The sequence below is a fragment of the Pagrus pagrus genome (assembly GCF_965226575.1).
Source record: "Pagrus pagrus genome assembly, chromosome: 19".
NCBI classification, from domain to species: Eukaryota; Metazoa; Chordata; class Actinopteri; order Spariformes; family Sparidae; genus Pagrus; species Pagrus pagrus.
Window position 1 is genome coordinate 29,023,888 of NC_140203.1, and position 17,694 is coordinate 29,041,581.

The window sequence follows — 17,694 nt, forward strand, 5'->3', positions numbered from 1 at the left end:
CTGCCTCTGACCCATGGAGAGAGCTGGTTCCACAGTAAAGGAGCCCAGTAACTGAAGGCTCTACCTCCCAGTCTGTTTTTAGAGATGAGTAGAAGTAAAAGTACCTGTGTAAAAAACGACTTTGGTAAAAGTGAAAGTACTGATCCAAATATCTACTCAAGTAAAAGTAAAAAGTACTGACATGTACTCAAAAGTATTATTAAAAGTAAAAAGTATCTCTATTGCACAATTCACTGGAAAGCGAATAACCACACGATAATTTATCTGGAATCCATTTCATCAATGTTATTGTTTGAACAAACATTGTTCACTTAAGTTTACCTGCCGAACACAAGATGTATCCTAATGTACTTTACTATAGTCAATCGTAGGCATTTGTATTGTACACTTCAGATTTACACATCACACTTCTGAACATTAAATCTTGGACCGGACTGGCTTCTAAACTGTGGTGTCACAAATCATGCTCGTGGGCCCAACTCTTAAAGGATAAGTACCGTTTTTTACAACCTGGACCTTATTTCTGGCAAAACATATGGTCATTTACTCACCCAGATAACTTTGGTGTCATTCGGCGTCGTTCGGACGAAATTAGATCCAGTGTAGCGGCGATATATCCATATAATGGGAGAGACGGGGCAGCGACACACAGCCTCTATATAACGCATTATCTGCCACGAAACTAGTTCATTTCATCAATATTTTGTTATGAAATGCTAGCGCTATTAGCCTCTGAGTCCGGGCTCGTCTATTGTCAACATCCGGGGTCTGTAGGCTGATCTACTACCTCTGACCTGGAAGATGTCGAGCTGCGCGCGCACCCGCGACAGCGCGGCTTGTTTACCTGTAGCTGCTACTGCTAGTTTGACCCCGGATGTTGATAACGGACGAGCCCGGACTCAGAGGGGAATAGCGCTAGCATTTCATAACAAAATATTGATGAAATTAACTAGTTTCGTGGCAGATAATGCGTTATATAGAGGCTGTGTGTCGCTGCCCCGTCTCTCCCATTATATGGATATATCGCCGCTACACTGGATCTAATTTTGTCCGAACGACGCCGAATGACACCAAAGTTATCTGGGTGAGTAAATGACCATATGTTTTGCCAGAAATAAGGTCCAGGTTGTAAAAAACGGTACTTATCCTTTAATCAACTTTTTTAATAGCACATCAGGCAACAATTGTTTCTCACTGTACAGGTGGTGTGTCATTGTGAGTGGCCAGGGACTACGTATGAAAATACTGTGTCCCTGCCAAATAAAATAAAAATGAAACAAATTTGCACACTGTGTAACCCTTCACAATTATGACGCGTGCTCCTCAGATAACAGTAACTCACTGTTTACACTTACAAGACACATGCTCGACCCCCCTCTCCAAAATATATGCAGTGTTTCCTCTAGGATTTCCCCCTAACCCGTTTTTAGTCTGTACTTCCAGGGAAAGTATGCTCTACTTTCTCACAAATTTCAGGAAGGCATTCTCTACTGGTAGAGTAAGGACACCTCCTGAAGAGTGATCCAACCTACATGTATGAAACCCTCACATTGCTGTACTTAGAGTAGGGCTGGGGCGACGCGTCGACGTCATCGATTACGTCGACGCAAAAAATACGTCGACGCAAAAACTGTACGTCGACGCGTCAACCGACCAAAACAAAAAATGGTGGCAGCGAGTAGCAGCAACGCCAGTAGCCCTTTTCACACAGACGCCGTATTATCGCCGCAGCGGCGGTTCGCCAATTCTCCGCCGTTGGTTGTTTACACATAGCCGAGCAGCTCCGACGTAAAAGACGAACCAGAGTGTAATTCACACAGAAAGCCGGCGCCGCGGCTCCAAAAGAGGCGTGACGGTACACGTCATGGTGATGACGTGTGGTTTTTTTCAACGTGTTTCCCCGGTGTCCACCTGTTAATCTAAACATGTAGGCCTACCTGCTGACTGTTTATCATCATATGAATGCTGTTATAATGTGCTGTGATGAGATCCTGACCCACCAAACATCCTGGAAAGTGACAAAGTTACGTTTTTCTCTAAATTACATAATTAAATAATCACCATCAGTAAACAGGACGCTGTCTGACTCTTTCACTCCCGGGGAGGGAGGCTGTTTTCTGGGGGAAAGTTCACTGAAGTCTCGGTGAAGGGCTGACCGTCCCGGTGATTTTTTTCACTGTGACAAACACTTGGTGAGTTAAAAGTTTTTTGCCGGGGACAGATGCTGTTTTTCGGCCAGAAATGTGACGAAGAGTCGGTCGGACCGACAGGCTGACAGACACTTATCCATGAATAACTGCGGTTTCATTGGACCTGTTTAGTTATCACACAGTGAACACCATCAGACCGACACGCCCTCACTCCGTGCCGCCGGCTTATCTGTTCACACTGGTTCGGTTCGCCATTAATGCGCCTCTGATACCTCCGGAGGAGCATCAGAGGCGGAGGGAAATTTCACCCCTCGCCGCATCTGAAACTTTCACACAGAGGCGGATGCCGAGAATTGGCGCAGGATCCCCGCATGCAAATGGCAGTGGGGCTACTGAGTCAGCTGACGCTGAACTCAGCAAAAAAAGCACACGTATTTCGAAGGTATGGGACTATTTTACAGTAAAAGGGAGCAACTCTGTTGTTTGTCAGCTTTGTAAAATGGAAATGGCCTATCATAAAAGCACGATGGCTATGCACCAGCACCTCAAAGTGCTGAAAGACATGAGGCCGCTTGCTATTCATTACTTGAATTTTATTTTGGAATTTGGTAATTAAGAGCAATAAAAATGTATTGGAATGAAGAAATTTGTGTTTTTCCATTGAGATACATAAATTAGCATATGTAAATTGCTATATAGGTCAAATTATGGGGAAATAATCGCTAATCGAATCGAATCGGAATAGAATCGAATTGAAAAATTAATCGTTAGATTAATCGATGCATCGAAAAAAAATTTATCGATTACAAAAATAATCGTTTTGCCCAGCCCTAACTTAGAGTAGCCTATGGATGGGAAAATAGCACCTGCCATGTGGTTTCTGCGTAATTAAATAATAATAACATTTAATATTGTGCATGTAAAGATGTATATTATTACATTACTGCATTGTTTGTGTTTTGTCCTGGGATGACAATACAAGACTTCCATGAATGTGCATTCGAGAGAGGTAAGTTTGCTTTGTATTCCAGCCGGCCTGTTATGAGCAAATTTCTATACTATAGATCCATTTCATAACATGTTCCAAGTGATACAATTAAGTGGGCTATAGGACAAAGCATAATACATCCCTGGCATGAGTGAAGCTTGCCTGCTGACATGTAAACAAAAATGACTGTCACAACTGCCATGAGCAAAGAGCAAAATCATTTGTTTATAGTGTACAGTAGCCTGCTACTGTACACTCTTGGTCATTGTACAGAGTAGACAATATGATTTGCTTGTACAGCACCTTAAAAAACTCACTGTAGCCTATATTCATAGGCACACCCAGCCTCACTTTCAATATAACACACTTGCATTCTGTAATCACCGTCAGTAAATAATAATATGGAAACAATATAAAATATCTTTCAACAAGAAAAAAAGATGCACAATGTTCAGCTGTCAGAAATTAAAAACTAGCCTCATCTCTTTTCATATTTGGTTGTGATCACTCCTATTCCTCAGCTCTCTCAGCTCTCAGCAGCCCGCGATCGCAGCTCCTTTGATGTGAACGCGCACAGAGCACAAAGCTCAGAGCCGGACAATGACCACCGTCGTGATACAGTTAGCTCTGACCGGGGCTTTAGGTTTTGTTGAGCCGGGTTATGAACACAGAGCCTGGAGATGTTGAGCCTCCTTCGTAGTAAAGGCCTGAGGTCTACTCTTCATGTAACAACTGCGCCACCTCGTGGCTAAACATCAACTGCACTGAAGTCAACAAAACTTCATACGTTCTCATTTTCAAATGATTATGAATACTATTATTTTTATTTGAAGCCGGGTCAGTCTTGACTGTGGGTGTTGGGGACCTCTGTGTCTGCTACCCAGCAAACATTTTCTCGACCTGCGTCTAGATGAAGACGTCCAGTCAACGTCGCGTCACGTCGTGACTTTAATTCGACTGTTTTTCAACATCATAAAATAATATCATGGCAAATATGACCTAATTAAATATGCATTTTAGAGCGGTTTAACTGAATAAACACTGCCAGAAAACGCTTTCTCGACCTGCGTCTAGATGAAGACGTCCAATCGACGTCGCGTCACGACGTGACTTTAATTCGACTTTTTTTCGACATGATAACATTAGGGGGAATACGATCTCAAAGAAAACATATTTAACTGAAAAAACACTGTCAAGAATGATTTCCTCTATCTACTGCTGTGTCGAGATGCAGATATCCAATCATGTCGGGACGTCTGATTAACGTCGGGCAGGCAGGTTGATTTGACGTCTATCTGAGGGGCTGAAATGACCAACGTCATTTAGACGTTGTTTCAACGACCTATCAACGCACGAATGTTAAAAACTATTCGAAATAATGGAAATATGTTCGTGAATTTAAGAAAATAATGTAGTATCATATTGGCAATGTGGGCTGAAATGTTTGTGATTCTAGCATCCATCTAGGAACTATTTTTCCTCGCGTAGTTAGCGCACCTAGTGGTTTCCTACGCATGCGCAAGAAGAACTTTGCAGTGTCAGTTGACGAGGAGGAGACACAGACACCTGTGAAAGGTGAGTTACTAAAAGTACTGTAATTTAAAATGAAACTGTGTTTGGTAAGACATTATACGTTTATCAGTTGCATGTTAGAGTTTTGATTTTGTTGCTGCATCGCGTATTGTTACAGATAGCTGTTTTTTTTGCTTTTATTCGTAACCGAGCGGCGGCTAGCAGCCGAGTTAGCTGCCGTGTGAAACTACCCAGCAAACATTTTGACGTCTATTTGACGTCTAATCAACGTCGGTCAGGCAGGTCGATTCGACGTCTACCAGAGGTGCTGAAATGAAAGTTTTTCTGACGTCGGTCTTATGACCGACCACATTTCGACGGCATCAATTCACGTCGTTTCAACGACATATCAACGGCTCACAGAGCAGGCTACTTCAATCTATGTCATTATTACGTCGTATAGACGACTTTTCAACGTCTCTACGTGACGTCTATCTGACGTCTAATCAACGTCGGTCAGGCAGGTCGATTCGACGTCTAGCAGAGGTGCTGAAATTAAAGTTTTTCTGACGTCGTTTTCATGACCGACGTCATTTCGACGGCTCTTAGACAGCATCAATTCACGTCGTTTCAGCGTCGTTTCGACGGCATATCAACCTTTGTCAAAATACACATGTAATGTATTGCATTTAAAAATATGTTTACCTAAATCGAGTTTCAACTAGTGCCTACATAACTGGCATTACCACATCCATACATTCTATTACAAGCACAGCTCTTGTGCTGTAGCCTATAGTCTACATGTGCAATTCTCAATGCTCTAATCTGCAACTATTTAAATTAACTTATCAATTTCAGTAAAAAAATCCTTAAAATGCAAAGAGGTCAAAAAGTCCAATAGACAACACCAGCAAATTTCACATTTGCCAACTTAAAATATCACAGGAATGCTGAAATGAAAGTTTTTCTGACGTCGGTCTCATGACCGACCACATTTCGACGGCTCTTAGACCGCATCAATTCACGTCGTTTCAACGACATATCAACGGCTCACAGAGCAGGCTACTTCAAGTCATTATTACGTCGTATAGACAACTTTTCAACGTCTCTACGTGACGTCTATCTGACGTCTAATCAACGTCGGTCAGGCAGGTCGATTCGGCGTCTAACAGAGGTGCTGAAATGAAAGTTTTTCGGCTCTTAGACCGTATCAATTCACGTCGTTTCAACGGCATATCAACCTTTGTCAAAATACACATGTATTGCATTTAAAAATATGTTTACCTAAATCGAGTTTCAACTAGGGCTGGGCAAAACGATTATTTTTGTAATCGATTAATCTAGCAAATTTTTTTTCGATGCATCGATTAATCTAACGATTAATTTTTCAATTCGATTCTATTCCGATTCGATTCAATTAGCGATTATTTCCCCATAATTTGACCTATAGCAATTTACATATGCTAATTTATGTATCTCAATGAAAAAACACAAATTTCTTCATTCCAATACATTTTTATTGCTCTTAATTACCAAATTCCAAAATAAAATTCAAGTAATGAATAGCAAGCGGCCTCATGTCTTTCAGCACTTTGAGGTGCTGGTGCATAGCCATCGTGCTTTTATGATAGGCCATTTCCATTTTACAAAGCTGACAAACAACAGAGTTGCTCCCTTTTACTGTAAAATAGTCCCATACCTTCGAAATACGTGTTCTTTTTTTGCTGAGTTCAGCGTCAGCTGACTCAGTAGCCCCATTCACACTGCCATTTGCATGCGGGGATCCTGCGCCAATTCTCGGCATCCGCCTCTGTGTGAAAGTTTCAGATGCGGCGAGGGGTGAAATTTCCCTCCGCCTCTGATGCTCCTCCGGAGGTATCAGAGGCGCATTAATGGCGAACCGAACCAGTGTGAACAGATAAGCCGGCGGCACGGAGTGAGGGCGTGTCGGTCTGATGGTGTTCACTGTGTGATAACTAAACGGGTCCAATAATACCGCAGTTATTCATGGATAAGTGTCTGTCAGCCTGTCGGTCCGACCGACTCTTCGTCACATTTCTGGCCGAAAAACAGCATCTGTCCCTGGCAAAAAACTTTTAACTCACCAAGTGTTTGTCACAGTGAAAAAAATCACCGGGACGGTCAGCCCTCCACCGAGACTTCAGTGAACTTTCCCCCAGAAAACAGCCTCCCTCCCCGGGAGTGAAAGAGTCAGACAGCGTCCTGTTTACTGATGGTGATTATTTAATTATGTAATTTAGAGAAAAACGTAACTTTGTCACTTTCCAGGATGTTTGGTGGGTCAGGATCTCATCACAGCACATTATAACAGCATCCATATGATGATAAACAGTCAGCAGGTACATGTTTAGATTAACAGGTGGACACCGGGGAAACACGTTGTTAAAAACCACACGTCATCACCATGACGTGTACCGTCACGCCTCTTTTGGAGCCGCGGCGCCGGCTTTCTGTGTGAATTACACTCTGGTTCGTCTTTTACGTCGGAGCTGCTCGGCTCTGTGTAAACAACCAACGGCGGAGAATTGGCGAACCGCCGCTGCGGCGATAATACGGCGTCTGTGTGAAAAGGGCTACTGGCGTTGCTGCTACTCGCTGCCACCATTTTTTGTTTTGGTCGGTTGACGCGTCGACGTACAGTTTTTGCGTCGACGTATTTTTTGCGTCGACGTAATCGATGACGTCGACGCGTCGCCCCGGCCCTAGTTTCAACTAGTGCCTACATAACTGGCATTACCACATCCATACTTTCTATTACAAGAACAGCTCTTGTGCTGTAGCCTATAGTCTACATGTGCAATTCTCAATGCTCTAATCTGCAACTATTTAAATTAACTTATCAATTTCAGTAAAAAAATCCTTAAAATGCAAAGAGGTCAAAAAGTCCAATAGACAACACCAGCAAATTTCACATTTGCCAACTTAAAATATCACAGGAATGGTGAACCTGGTTAAAACTTTCATAGTAAATAAACTCAGCTGTGATAAAGTTAAAAATACTCGAATAATGTTCACCCATACTGTAAAATACAAGTAGTACATGGACAAATCTCAGGTAAAAAACTTTTTTTTTTAAAAAGACAGCATTCAGGACCAGATATATGTAACGATTTATCTATATATTGAATAATTGAATAAAAAACGAACATGTTTATTGGAACAAATGTTTTATTGACTTCCTTTTTATTGCAGTCCTGTGGGGGTCTGCCCCTTGCCCCTGCTCCTTGGTGGGGCATGTTTAAGTTGGTTCTGAATCACACTCTCTATTTCTGCATCTGTGGCCTTTGGACTCCATCTCTTCACAGCAGCTGGAGAGAGGGCATAAGAAAAAAATAAACATTTTTACAGAGCGCCTATTCAGAAGTTAAATGCACTTTATAGATGGTAAGAACAAATTGTTTGGGGAGTTGAAAGAGTAATGAAAGAACCACTTCTTAGAGCCACTCAGTAGCCTGAATCTGATGGTTTCTAATAAAGCCAGTAGGCATTAACAGTATGTGCTATGGTAGCCCAGCTTAGCCCAGGATAGCCACATGCACATGAAGCCCATTCAGTAATTTCAATTATATCAATCTTAGTTTCTTACACTTGATGACATGGAACATCTTTGTGGCTTTAAAAGGCACAACACAGAGAGGCAACACTAAGCATAACTTCTCTTTCATGCAGGTGCCTGGCTGTTCACACAGGGAGCACAATAGCACATTAGAGGTTTTCTTTTAAAGGACAATTCCATTTCATTTCAAACGTGCTACAGTTTCGGAATACATTTACTCTAAAAGAATGAATTTGAAGATATTCCTCACTGTTGCTGCTGTTATGCATTAGCTCCTCTGTCCAAGCATCATCACAACAGCGTAAAACAGTGGCGGACGGCTCTGAGGCTGTATCCAAATATTCATATTCATTCAAGCCCCCCCATTCAAGTGTGTGTGCGTGTGTGTGTGTGTGTGTGTGTATCTCACCTGGTGTGCGTCTCACAATAAACCTGTGAAGTGAGGTAAATTGGACAAATAGTTATCAAAACAGGCCTATGCGAGGGACAGAGACACACAAATAGATTACTTTTATATGTAGAGAGATAGTGACATTGATTAACCTCTGAAGTCAATAAAAATGTAAAAATTTTAGTACGCCTAAAAAAAAAAAAACTGTAAGGATGAATAACTGCTTGTGGCTTCATCTGAGCATGTCAATGGCATTATGGGGCTGTAGCCACACTATCAGTGAACACTTGTTTCAAATTTGAAGAAGATGGCACAAAGTATGACCATTCTACACCTACGCTGTGATTGACAGATAACCAGCCACACTGTCAGTCACGTCTCTACAATAAGCTGGCGCCCTCTGCCGTTGCGGTCGTGTAGCGACACCAGACAACTATCAGCATGTGTCAACGGTTAGACCCCGGTTATAAGACGATTTCTGGCCACATATCAATGTCCGTGGACCAGATAGTTTTCGGGAGCTGGTATGGACCGTATGGTCCGTCCCGTTTTTGGTGTATGTCAAGCGACACCTATAGGCCTGGCATATGAACTACAGCGTTTTCGGTTGATCCGTCTAGATGCAAATATTCTTGAAACAATGCCGAGGAAGACGGAGAAAAAATAACGTTTTCGCCCGTCTGGACGGCCCCTTAGTGTGTTTTGGTTCTGTAACGATGCTAAACCGATAGTTGCACAGATGTTCGGCTCGGTTTAGCATCGAGCACCTCACGTAGCCTGTGAGCTAACTCAGGGCTAGTTTCACACGGCAGCTAACTCGGCTGCTAGCCGCCGCTCGGTTACGAATAAAAGCAAAAAAAACAGCTATCTGTAACAATACACGATGCAGCAACAAAATCAAAACTCTAACATGCAACTGATAAACGTATAATGTCTTACCAAACACGGTTTCATTTTAAATTACAGTACTTTTAGTAACTCACCTTTCACAGGTGTCTGTGTCTCCTCCCCGTCAACTGACACTGCAAAGTTCTTCTTGCGCATGCGTAGGAAACCACTAGGTGCGCTAACTACGCGAGGAAAAATAGTTCCTAGATGGATGCTAGAATCACAAACATTTCAGCCCACATTGCCAATATGATACTACATTATTTTCTTAAATTCACGAACATATTTCCATTATTTCGAATAGTTTTTAACATTCGTGCGTTGATAGGTCGTTGAAACAACGTCTAAATGACGTTGGTCATTTCAGCCCCTCAGATAGACGTCAAATCAACCTGCCTGCCCGACGTTAATCAGACGTCCCGACATGATTGGATATCTGCATCTCGACACAGCAGTAGATAGAGGAAATCATTCTTGACAGTGTTTTTTCAGTTAAATATGTTTTCTTTGAGATCGTATTCCCCCTAATGTTCACATGTCGAAAAAAAGTCGAATTAAAGTCACGTCGTGACGCGACGTCGATTGGACGTCTTCATCTAGACGCAGGTCGAGAAAGCGTTTTCTGGCAGTGTTTATTCAGTTAAACCGCTCTAAAATGCATATTTAATTAGGTCATATTTGCCATGAGATTATTTTATGATGTTGAAAAACAGTCGAATTAAAGTCACGACGTGACGCGACGTTGACTGGACGTCTTCATCTAGACGCAGGTCGAGAAAATGTTTGCTGGGTAGCCCTGAGTTAGCTCACAGGCTACGTGAGGTGCTCGATGCTAAACCGAGCCGAACATCTGTGCAACTATCGGTTTAGCATCGTTACAGAACCAAAACACTTTAAGGGGCCGTCCAGACGGGCGAAAAAAGGTTATTTTTTCTCCTCGGCATTGTTTCAAGAATATTTGCATCTAGACGGATCAACCGAAAACGCTGTAGTTCATATGCCAGGCCTATAGGTGTCGCTTGACATATACCAAAAACGGGACGGACCATACGGTCCATACCAGCTCCCGAAAACTATCTGGTCCACGGACATTGATATGTGGCCAGAAATCGTCTTATAACCGGGGTCTAACCGTTGACACATGCTGATAGTTGTCTGGTGTCGCTACACGACCGCAACGGCAGAGGGCGCCAGCTTATTGTAGAGACGTGACTGACAGTGTGGCTGGTTATCTGTCAATCACAGCGTAGGTGTAGAATGGTCATACTTTGTGCCATCTTCTTCAAATTTGAAACAAGTGTTCACTGATAGTGTGGCTACAGCCCCATAATGCCATTGACATGCTCAGATGAAGCCACAAGCAGTTATTCATCCTTACAGTTTTTTTTTATTTTAGGCGTACTAAAATTTTTACATTTTTATTGACTTCAGAGGTTAATCAATGTCACTATCTCTCTACATATAAAAGTAATCTATTTGTGTGTCTCTGTCCCTCGCATAGGCCTGTTTTGATAACTATTTGTCCAATTTACCTCACTTCACAGGTTTATTGTGAGACGCACACAAGGTGAGATACACACACACACACACACACGCACACACACACACACACACACACACACTTGAATGGGGGGGCTTGAATGAATATGAATATTTGGATACAGCCTCAGAGCCGTCCGCCACTGTTTTATGCTGTTGTGATGATGCTTGGACAGAGGTGCTAATGCATAACAGCAGCAACAGTGAGGAATATCTTCAAATTCATTCTTTTAGAGTAAATGTATTCCGAAACTGTAGCACGTTTGAAATGAAATGGAATTGTCCTTTAAAAGAAAACCTCTAATGCTCTATTGTGCTCCCTGTGTGAACAGCCAGGCACCTGCATGAAAGAGAAGTTATGCTTAGTGTTGCATCTCTGTGTTGTGCCTTTTAAAGCCACAAAGATGTTCCATGTCATCAAGTGTAAGAAACTAAGATTGATATAATTGAAATTACTGAATGGGCTTCATGTGCATGTGGCTATCCTGGGCTAAGCTGGGCTACCATAGCACAGACTGTTAATGCCTACTGGCTTTATTAGGAACCATCAGATTCAGGCTACTGAGTGGCTCTAAGAAGTGGTTCTTTCATTACTCTTTCAACTCCCAAAACAATTTGTTCTTGCCATCTATAAAGTGCATTTAACTTCTGAATAGGCGCTCTGTAAAAATGTTTATTTTTTTCTTATGCCCTCTCTCCAGCTGCTGTGAAGAGATGGAGTCCAAAGGCCACAGATGCAGAAATAGAGAGTGTGATTCAGAACCAACTTAAACATGCCCCACCAAGAAGCGGGGGCAAGGGGCAGACCCCCACAGGACTGCAATGAAAAGGAAGTCAATAAAACATTTGTTCCAATAAACATGTTCGTTTTTTATTCAATTATTCAATATATAGATAACTCGTTACATATATCTGGTCCTGAATGCTGTCTTTTTTTTCTTTCTTTTTTTTTTTTACCTGAGATTTGTCCATGTACTACTTGTATTTTACAGTATGGGTGAACATTATTCGAGTATTTTTAACTTTATCACAGCTTTACTATGAAAGTTTTAACCAGGTTCACCATTCCTGTGATATTTTAAGTTGGCAAATGTGAAATTTGCTGGTGTTGTCTATTGGACTTTTTGACCTCTTTGCATTTTAAGGATTTTTTTTGCTGAAATTGATAAGTTAATTTAAATAGTTGCAGATTAGAGCATTGAGAATTGCACATGTAGACTATAGGCTACAGCACAAGAGCTGTGCTTGTAATAGAATGTATGGATGTGGTAATGCCAGTTATGTAGGCACTAGTTGAAACTCGATTTAGGTAAACATATTTTTAAATGCAATACATTACATGTGTATTTTGACAAAGGTTGATATGCCGTCGAAACGACGTGAATTGATGCCGTCTAAGAGCCGTCGAAATGACGTCGGTCATGAAAACGACGTCAGAAAAACTTTCATTTCAGCACCTCTGCTAGACGTCGAATCGACCTGCTTGACCGACGTTGATTAGACGTCAAATAGACGCCACGTAGAGACGTTGAAAAGTCGTCTATACGACGTAATAATTGAAGTAGCCTGCTCTGTGAGCCGTTTTTATGTCGTCGAAACGACGTGAATTGATGCCGTCAAAATGACCGACGTCAGAAAAACTTTAATTTCAGCACCTCTGCTAGACGTCGAATCGACCTGCCTGACCGACGTTGATTAGACGTCAAATAGACGTCAAAATGTTTGCTGGGTAGTGTCTATAATACAGCAATATTTTTGTGGACATTATCAAACGGAAGAACTTTTATTTTGAAAAGCACAGGGCAAGGAAGCACATTAGCCAGTCAGAGGACCCGCCCACCAACGGAAACAAAATATTGAGTGGTAAATTCGTTTTGTAAGTGAGAACCAAAAAACAAGAAAACGAGCTGAACTTTTGATTTTCGTTTTTTGCCCCAAAACGAAAAAACGGCTCATTTAATGGGTTCTGCTTGTGTCAATTATTTCCAGAAAACAGACTGATAAAACGTACCTTGGTCGTAGAGACCTACATGCAGAACACGGCAGTCTACAGGGCCAAGTGCATTAGGGACAACAATTGGAGCATCGATCAGATCCTCGAAGAGTTCCCTCGCCTAATGACAAAAGGCATGGTAAGTTTAGGGAAATATGATCTTACATGTGATGAGGATGCATTGTTTATAACGTTTTATTAGTGTGCCACATTGAATTTGTTTTAATGTGTTTAATGTGTTTTCCATTTTATAGATTGCACAGGACTTTCTTGTCCTGCATGGGGACGCTGCATCAAAGTTATTTGAAACTTGGCTACCCTTTTATGCTGAGAAGATCCTGCACCTGGCAAGACTGGAGGGGAAGCTGACATTGCCCCTGGATGGATTAACACCAGGTAATATATTCTTGTTTGCAGACCTTGCAAATGTCAATGTTGGTTTGTGTCAATGTAAGGTTTCCCCAGCGAGGCCGGTCTCACTCCCTAGGCTACGTTTGTCCAACCAGGGTAGAAAGCTTGCAACAGGACTGCTAGCCACACGGTGGAACATGTTACTTTGCCCTAAACTATTAACCGGAGCCAGCATAAACCTCAAACAACTGGGCTAGGAGAGATGGGGTTACCTCACCTGGTTTCCACCGTTTGTAGCAGCCTTCCCTGTCACTTCTCCTACTCTGTTCAGGTTTGAGGTTAAAATAGTTCTTTTTCAAAGGCTGTCAGCCGACAGTCCCACTCACGGCAAGAGCCCACACCACGGTGACAGTCTCACCGTGGGCAGGAATTGGCTGCATGTAACTGTTAGCATAGGTTCTATTTTAGTTGGATACTGAATGACAAAATCACAGGTATGCCATTCCACATCGTATTGATGCCTATAATGTCTTTCTACAGATGGCGTTGGGGAACTCGCCTTGAGGCAGCTGCCAGCCTTGCTTCCACCAACGGCTTACAAAGTTGGCCGTGGCCGTGGTGTCAAAGTGGTTCGCCACAGCATTGAGGAATGCAGCTTGGCCTTCATCAACCATAAGCCTGTAAGTCCTCCAGCACATCTAAAGGGAAACTTTATTCATTTCATTAACATATCTGGGCTCAAGAATGTGTGCATGCACACATGCATATCCAGGTTTGTTTTACTATACTTGTGGGGACAGGCAAATGGTAAATGGTCTGCATTTCTATAGCCAGGGTTCCCACGGTCATGGAAAACCTGGAAAAGTCATGGAATTTTAAAAACTAATTTTCCAGGCCTGGAAAAGTCATGGAATTAGTAAAATTCCTTAAAGTTTTGGAAAAGTTATGGAATTTTGTTGTGTGAAATTAAATTAATTGTTACAGTGGATAACTTCCCATGTAATGTAACATTACGGCAGGAACGGTAGGATTTGCCATTAGCGGTTTGTAACAATAGTATATCTCTGCAGACCCAGAGGCTGCAGATTCCCACAAGAGAGTTAAATGTGGCATATATGTTGATCTTGCCAATTCTGTCTACGTAGCATGTAACATCGGTAGGCCAATCTATATCAGTGTAGCAACATATCGATGCAATACGTCTGCCATCAACGTTACATTAATTCTGTCAATAGGGCATAACTCCGTCCATGTAGCTTAGTGCCGTCAGTTCATAGAAAAACATTAAGCTTGTTGATTGGACAGTTGAAGCCTGAAGCCTAAAGCCTCTCTTCCTGTCTTTATCAAAAAATACACTTTTCCATGGATTAAAGTTCTCCGTCGCTATGACGGATTTCCATCATTCAGACTTCACAGAGGCGACTTGTGAGATCAATGTAGATCGGAGGAACTGTTGGCTGATGTTTATTGACAGGTTGTCACACTCTACAGCCAATTGTATCGTTAACGGCGTGTGCGCGCCTGACCAATGACAGTGCAGTGACCCACACAGGGCGGGATCTGAACACGGAGCGGCGCTAAAGTTTAGCTGCTTAGCTAGCAAGGACTCGTCGTGCTGCTACGTTATCAGCTGAGTTTAGTCAGCACGTGAGAACTCGTCTGACACAGAGAGTCTCCTGTTGTGTGCTACATGTGTGAAATAACAACTATAGTCTGGACTTTGTCTGCAGTGTATCTGTGTAAATGGCTTCATTCAGCGTCTCTCCCTCCCCTCTGGCACCGTGAGTTACCATGGTTACAGGAACACCCTGAAACTTTATAATGATGATCAATAAGAAGTTTTTGGTTAGTTTGACTGTACAGAATCATGAATGTTGCCTGATTGTAGCTCAATGCTTAAATCTTGTATTATAACATATAGAACAAAGCCTCAGAGCTTCTTTGATTATTAACAGTATGTTAGTGATGACAGAAAGATAACTCGCCATCAGACTGACAAGGCTGCAAAAGTTGCTGCTTGTATGATGTATTTAAACGATAAGAGGCTCACTTTAAACAATATTATTAATAATAATTAATGATGATGATGAGAAGAAGAAGTAGAAAAATAGCGTACTGAAAAGTTCTGTAGATGGTTGATTATTTGAAAGAGTAAAACTTGAGAGAAGCTTGGCAAAACAAAGGGCACAGATTGATTTCATAGATTGAAAATTACATTGAAAAGACAAAAAACATTTTAAGTGTGAATAGAACAGCTGTTCAGATCATCCTCCTGTAAAACACTGTTGGTCAAATATTTAAACTTGATGTCTGCATTAGAGAATATGGTGTGGGGTGAGGCTGTAAATCTTATCTTATTTTTTTAGCACGTGTCAAGTAACGTGCCCTGTTACATGTTTCACAAATTACAAATTGGGAATATGACTTGGCTGCAGCTCGAAAAAAAACATTTCAGTCAAACCAACTATTAGAGATTGAAAAAGGTTTACTGTTTAGTTTTCATACAATAATTAACAGTTGGAGTAAAGTATACTATACAGTTCTGTTCGTGTACTTATATAGGTTGTGAATGGTCATGGAAATGTTATTATGGGTCCTTGAAAAGTCATGGAAAAGTTTTGAAATTTTGTCCATGAAAATGTGTGGGAACCCTGTATAGCGCTTTTCCAGTCCTCTTGGACAGCTCAAAGTGCTTTACAACACATGCCACATTCACACACACACATTCATACAATGATGCCGGAGGCTGCTATGCAAGGCACCAGCTGCTCATCAGGAGCAATTTGGGGTTTAGTATCTTGCTCAAGGATACTTTGACATGTAACTCGGGGGAGCTGGGATTTGAACCAGTGACCTTCCGATCACTAGACGACTTGCTCTACCTCCTGAGCTACAGCCGCCCCTACAGGCATCAAAAATAGCTTGACAATAGTCGGAAAATAGCCGATCTACAAGTTTACAACGCGTTGGTCACTATCAAAGCATAATGGGCTTCTAGAACACCTCAGCAGTACCACAGGCTGATCAGTTCCGTACCACACCCAGTGATGCAGTAATTTTTTATAAAACAGGCCTCAACAAAGTATTGAGTGCAAAAATGAACATATTTATCAGAAGGTTGACACTTTTGTATTTTAACCCATTTGGACCTGATTCTATGAGGTTGACTCTAAAGAAGTCTTCTAAATCTACAAAGCATTTGCGGCCCACCTATCTGACCACCTAACCTGGCCTGACCTAACCTGGCTGCCTATCGGCCAGATAGGATGGTCAGATAGGTGGGCCGCACGCATTTTCAGAGCATGTTTATTATAATGATAAATCATCAATCGATTTGTGGCTTCTTAGGTCAGTTCAGGTCTGAATCCTTTTTTAAATTGTTTTCTGTAATGTGAGCTATATGCCATAACCATCCAGACTTAAACAAAAAAGGTTTGGAATATTTCGTGATGTGCAATGAAAGGTAGACTATTAAAGTTCAACTTTTTGAATTAGAGATGCACTGAATCTTTTCCAAATTGTAAACCTAACTAGACTTTATCATAAAACAATCATTTCTCTAGTGAGGACCAGGAAAAAGGTCCTCACAATGCCTATTTTTTAATTCTACTATACAAGTTGGTAGACATTTGTTCCTTACTCACTCACACTCTCTCACTTGCTCTCTTGCATTCTTTCTTTGTTTCTTTTTTAGCCTGGAACAAACATGGTGGAGTACCTCCATGAGGCCAAGGCATCCAGACCATACCCCTACATCCTAACACTGGGAAATGACAATCATAATACATCTCAGGCCTTTGTCATTGTTGCTGGACAGGCTTTGGAATACGACGCACTGCTTCAGGCCATCGATGTCAGCTTCAAGGCATTCTTTATCTTCGATATTAAATACCCGAAGCAGTGTGAACATGTGTGGGAATTCATACAGAACGTAGTCTATGAAATGCCAGGAGGGGAGTCCAAACTAGTAAAGTTTCTTGAAACTAGAATACTTGCTTGCAAGTAGAGCTAATGGCGTCAAGGACAGCTTTTTTCTAGCTTTTATTTGAAGAATGTACTATAGGCCTGTTGACTGTTAGTCAATGTGAGAACAATTTAACTATTGTGGATATTTTCTATTAATACATTTTTTCAAAGATTCCAATATTGTTTTAAGTGTTTCAGGCCATCGATGTCAGCTTCAAGGCATTTTTTTTCTTCGATATTAAATACCCGAAGCAGTGTGAACATGTGTGGAATTCAAACAGAGCATAGTCTATGAAATTCCAGGAGGGGAGTCCAAACTAGTAAAGTTTCTTGAAACTA

At 41.7% G+C, this 17,694-nt stretch overlaps 1 protein-coding gene across 2 annotated transcripts in view; it reads left to right on the plus strand.

The window, feature by feature from the left end:
* Positions 1-17,296, plus strand: part of LOC311275230 (uncharacterized protein) — a 56,378-nt gene extending 39,082 nt beyond the window's left edge. For both annotated transcript variants that reach the window (XR_014624839.1, XR_014624840.1), the window contains 2 exons: positions 13,930-14,069; positions 17,084-17,296. The gene's annotated coding sequence lies outside the window, so the exon portion shown is untranslated. The remainder of the gene's footprint in view (positions 1-13,929; positions 14,070-17,083) is intronic.
* The last annotated feature ends 398 nt before the right edge of the window (positions 17,297-17,694 follow it).